Raw genomic sequence first — 5,936 nt, forward strand, 5'->3', positions numbered from 1 at the left:
ATAAACTGTAAATTTCAGTTATGAGGAACATGCATGATTAGTTAAGTTACTGTGTTTTTTTAAAATACGATTCACATTTGTTTCAATCACATATACATTCACTCCAAGAGTTAAATTAAACTGCAGATGCTAATAACTTAAAACTATGATCTTTGTTACCTTAAAAAAATTTCAGCATAATACAAAGAAATTCAAGGAGAAACTTTCAGGGCCCTTGATCAGAGGCTTTTGATACTAGTGATACTCTGGTATATATGAAGGTTCAAATAAGGCTAAGAAACATATTTCCCATTGAAGGTGCAATCAAAGACATAAGTGAACTAAGCATTCTATACACTAGTTAGCCATCAAGAAAAGACTCATGTTAGTAACTGTTTAAAAAGCCTTAGCCAATGTTAGAAAAACAAAACATTTAGAGTAATATTTATAAATGCAAGCATAATTGATTTTTGCCTCCTATACATAATCATCTTTGAAAGACTAAAAGTGAGTTCCAACTGGTTCTTTTGAGAAGTGGCAGGTGCACATGGGATGATCTACCGGTTTATCTTCTCAAAGTATTTGGAAACAGTTGGATGTGCCTTGATTGTAAGAGAATCTGGTGGCCAGTTTGCTGGGCAGACTTTTCCATGGACTTCCACAGACTGGAATGCTTTCGTCAGGAGGAGGGGCTCTTCCACGCTTTTGTCCATGGGGAGATCATTGATACTCAAATGCTTGATGATTTCTTTGGGGTCAATTATGAAGAGACCTCTTAGTGCAAGACCAGGACCTAAAAGCACACAGGTAGTCTTGGGAATTCTGTTTAGTCAAATCTGACAAGAGTGTGATGCTATGTGGCCCAAACCACCATTCTTCCTCGGTATGTTTATCTAGGCAAGGTGACTGAAGAGGGAGTCCACTGAAACTGCAACAACTTCACAGTTCACATCAGGAAATTCATTGGCTTTGTCACTAAAAGCAATAATTTCTGTAGGAGAAACAGAGGTAAAAGCTAAAGGATAGAAGAAGAGCACCAAATATTTCCCCTTAAAGTCATCAAGGCTTAGTTATTCGAACTCTTGATTGACAATGGCTGTATCCTTAAAATAGGGCACCAGCAAGAACATGGTATGAGGAACTGGGGCTAAAGGCAAATTTTGCTTGACTGGAACCAGACCACAATACATTGGTCAAGCATGTTCTTCAAGAAGCAGCAGGCTTAAAGGCTGCAGAGGCAGATGCCCCAAGGAATGGCACTCACACGTCAGGCAACTGAAGCCAAGAGCAACCTTGCCGCCATAGGTGCCATCCTCAGTGCACTCAGGAGCCACTGAGAGGACCAAGAGCAGAGGAGGCAGTACTTATCCTTTATCGATAACTCTAGGTGTTAGGCGCATTGCACATATATATATAATCCCCACAGTAACCTGAAGCTTTATGTACTATTATCAGCCCCATTTTACAGATAAGGGAATAGATTACAACGGTGGTTCATGGTAGAGTCAGGACTTCATCCAGTTCCATCTACCTTTAGTGCCCTTTCTCTCAACCACAATGCATAGTCCTCTTTGTGAATGAGGGCTTAGCCACGTTCAGCTTTTGAGAACAGATCTATTACTAACAGGTTAAAGTTTCAAGGTGGCACATATAGAGTCTGTATATCTAAATTTAAAGTAAGTAAATTTGAAATCATCTATTTTTTTTCTATGTTAAAGAATTTGGAATTTAGTTTTTAGATAGTCGATAGCCATGGAAGTGGTTTTCAGCAAGAGTGTATTGAATTTGAAGAAGGTAGGGAAAATAAGTTTATTATCTCATTAGAAGATTGTTATAATAGTCCAGGCAAAAGTTGACTGAGACTGAACTTAGAGCAGATGAAGAGGGAGGGGATAGAGTACAGCAAACAGATTCCAGAGCTATGTGAATGGTACACAGGAGAAACTAATGATCAGCTGGATGTGGTGGGTGAAGTAGAAGAGTCAGGGATGCTTCTGAGGGTTCAGCTAAGGTGTCTGAATGCCTGGTGACACTATTAACCTGGATAGGTTAGATAGGTTATAAAAGAGAGACCGATCTGGGGTCATGGGGTGGGAAGCAATGGATTTTGTTTTACACTTGCAGAGTTTGAAGTGCCTGTGCCACATCAAGGCAGAGATACACCTTGGGCAGTTAGAAACGAGTTTAAAGTTCGAAGGAAAGGTCAGAGCTAGAGAATGAGTGTGGGTCCTTCTGCTGGAGCTTTGGGAGTGGATTGAAGCTCACAGGGAGGCATGAAGAGTGAGAAGACTAGAGCGCCAAGGACCGTTAACGGAGTCGTCATGTCTGTTCCGGCCATTTAGCAGGTGGTTGCTGGTGGAGAAGCACCACAAAGAGAAAATTAGATAATCAAGCCTCAAATCACAAGAGAACATGTTTTTGTTTTTCGTTTTTTTTTGAGATTGTCTGCTAAATAAAGCAATTTGTGTGCAGCTGAACATTTTCAGTTTTCTCGTACAAAAGACTCCCAATAGGGTAGAAGCAGGAGAAACTGGTTCCAGGAACTATGATTGAGGTTGGTATTCTTGGGGTCTCTTCTCCCACTCCCTCCCATGCCCCTTCACCCCAGTGATCTGGGAATTAACTCTTCTTTTCAAAATTATGATTTGCTAGCATTCTTACGTTTTAAAGAATTTCTCTGTGTTAATGACACACCATCTTTGAAGAGTGATAAGATACATCAGGGAGGCATCAAATTGGCATTTGTTTCTATAAGGGCCTAAAACCATTTTTCTTCCTTTGTATCTTTTTAAACATTTTCTATCAACTGCAGGTAGAATGGTAAGAAGACCATCTCACATGTTTTCTCTCCTTCTATTTCTTGACAAGCTGTGTGACCTTGTACAAGGCACGTTAACTATCTGGGGCTCAACTTTCTTTATCTTAAAAATACAGGAATCAGACTATATTTTCTCAGAGGTGTCTTTCAGCTCAAAAGTTTTGTGATTCCATAATTCAAACCCTGCACATAAATGCTTTTTAAATGTCATTAGTTAGATCACCAAAAGGCTAATAATTGTATAATCAGTGATAGATCAAATGCCATTGAAATAAGTTCCTTAAAGACGGAAAAAAGTCCTCTTTATAGAAATGAGTAAGACTTTTTATTTTCTCATGAGGTCAAAATCTCCATTTTGGTGTGAGCTCTAATTAAATTAAATCCTGAAAAATTTAGACAAGACTTATAGAAGACCCCTTCCTTCCCCAACTGATTCTAAAGGTTATGAGATAATAGAACATTTTTTTTTTTTTTGGAAATGTAGAGACTTTTAAGAGAGGTGAATAACTATGGCCTTAGTCAGCTCAGGCTGCTCTAACAAAATCCCATAGACTGGATGGCATAAACAACACATTTATCTCTCATAGTTCTGGGGGCTGGGAGTCTGGAATCAGGATGTCAGCATGGTCAGGTTTAGGTGAGGGCCCTCTTTCTGGCTTGTAGATGGCCACTATGTTACTGTGTCCTCACGTGGCAGAGAAAGAAAGAGCAAGCTCACTAATCGCTCCTTATAAGGGCACTAATCCTATCATGTGGATATGGGACCCCACTGTCATGACCTTATCTAAACCTTATTCCTAAGGGCTCTACCCTCAAATATCATCACATTGGCATTTAGGGCTTCCACATATAAATTTGGGAGTGGGAGGGGACACACACATTTAATCCATAGTAACTATCTTGCTGAGGAAGCTGTAGCTCTAAGCTACAACTTAAAGTGGGTAAACCTAGCTTAGGGAGTCTGCTTTGACAAAGAAGGACACGGAGGTCAGACTAGCCTGTGTAGGTGTTATTCTAAAGCAGCTGAAGCGATATCAGTTGAGAGATGGACCAGATCATGGTTGATAAGGAAGACAAATTGTCCTAGGAGGAGAGACATGGCAAGAGGCACTGAGGTAATGAGGTCGAAGGAAGCCAAATCAAGGAGTCAGTAATGAAGAGAATCAGGAGCGATTCAAGAAGCAAGATATGAGAAATCAGTGGTGCTGGGTAAAGGCTCATGTACCATGAGGCCCCAGCTACCTGTTCTAACAGTTGTGAGAAGCCAGGTTAGAACCAGACACTGGAAGATAAACTGCCTTTAGTCTCTGGGCATCCTCAGTCTTGGGAGAGGAGACTACTGAGAAACTGGGAGGTCTTTTTCTCCTGAAGACTTTAGAAATTGGACCAAAGTTATATAATGTTGCATCAAGATGTATCTGTGTATTATGGCACCTTTACTTTCTGTTTATTTCAGTGGACTTGGAAATAGACCCTCAGATCAGTCCTGCCTCCCATTCTGTCACTGCCCCTGCCTCCCCCCATCTTGGGTGAGTCATCTTTCCAGAACAGTGACAGCCATCACCAAAGTTGAGAACTCAGTGTGACAAAAGGGCTGTTTTCACAGTTCTCCAGCAACATAATATAAAAGTTCACCACATCAGGCGCATCATCTTAATCACTGGGGTCAAAAGAACCTCTAGATGTGACAAGTAGCTGCCTCTTTAGTTAACTTCCTCCTTCTGATTGGCAAGCAGAACACTACCACACAGATGCTCACTTCACTATTTCATTTCTCTAGCTTTGTCTCCATTAGTTGGAGGGTCTTTTGTATTAAAAGGATATATGGAAAAGAAGCGAAGGCTCACTCTTAATATAAAGGTAAGAATGCGCAATGGCACCAGAATTTCTAAGCTTACTGATGAGTACATTCCTTTAGTCCATGTCAGTTGAGCACCTATACTCTGTGTGCCTGGCGCTGTTCCCCTAGGCACTGAGGGGTCCAAGAGTGAAGAGGCAGACCAAGCTTGGCTCTGTTAGAGCCTATATTTCAGTAAACAAATACAAATAGCAAAATATCAAATAGTGACAGTCCTATACAAAGAACCAAGTGGGGGATGTCATAGAGCATGACTAATTTATTTAGGTGTCCAGAAGGGCCTCCCAGAGAAGATGACATTAACACTGAGATCTGAATGATGAGAGGCAGCCACGTGCAGTTCTGGGGGCGAGCATTCCAAGCACAGCACAGAGCTGGCTCAAAGGCCCTACGGCAGCTCTAAAATTGGCGTGTCAGGCTGCAGTTTGGTGACAACGGAGTTGAGAAGAAGCAGATGACTTCTCAGAGAAAGATAGGAGCCAGACATAAGGAATTTGAAATTTACTCTAAGTGTATTGAGAAATCATTGCAAGGTTTTAAGCAAGGAAAAGATTTTATCAATATACTGTTTAAAAAGATCAGTCTGGCTGTTCTGTAGAAAATGGATTGTATAAGAACAAGAGTGTGGAAAAGGAGGTCAGTTAGGAAGTTATCACTATTACCCACCATGAAAGGCTATGGTGGCTTAGATCAGGGTGGTGGGGTGGAGCTGGAGAGAAGTGGATGTATATAGGATTTATCTGGGGATAGAAATGACAACTAGTTATTTCCATGTGGGCAAAGTGTGAGAAAGGAAGAATAAAGGGTAATTTTCAGACTTTGGGGGTGAGCAACTAAATAGATGGTGCTGTATACTGAGACAAAGGATGCTGGAAAAGAAGCAGGGGTGGTGGGGGAAATTAAGGTTTAAACCGAAGAACATAAGTTTGGAGGAAAAAATCAATGCTCACTTTGAAGTACACAGGTGACGTCAAAAAGGTGTCAAGCAAACATTTGCATGTGGAGTTGAAACAACGAGGACACCTAGTGTTGGTGTGGCAAAGACAGTTACTGCTTACTGCATAGCTGTGTGCTGTCTGTGTTTTTGACCACTTCACATTTTGGTGAGGGTCATGTGATACTCTGCCCAATGGACTATATCCCTTTGGGCTGAAGCACAGAAGAGGAAATTTGAAGTTCTCCTCGGTCTCTCCTCCTGCCATAGCGACCAGCAGTGTTCCAAGTCACAGAGCCTTGTTCAGCCCTGGCCCCTGTGTTGGTTATATGAAGTCGAGTCATCAT

The 5,936-nt window shown here is 41.3% G+C and overlaps 1 pseudogene; it reads right to left on the reverse strand.

The window, feature by feature from the left end:
- Nucleotides 1–536: 536 nt before the first annotated feature.
- LOC120611951 (thioredoxin-dependent peroxide reductase, mitochondrial-like) lies at nucleotides 537–1,291 on the reverse strand (annotated as a pseudogene).
- Between the last annotated feature and the right edge of the window lie 4,645 nt (nucleotides 1,292–5,936).

Source organism: Pteropus medius, unplaced genomic scaffold, assembly GCF_902729225.1.
Source record: "Pteropus medius unplaced genomic scaffold, Ma_sr-lr_union100, whole genome shotgun sequence".
NCBI lineage: Eukaryota > Metazoa > Chordata > Mammalia > Chiroptera > Pteropodidae > Pteropus > Pteropus medius.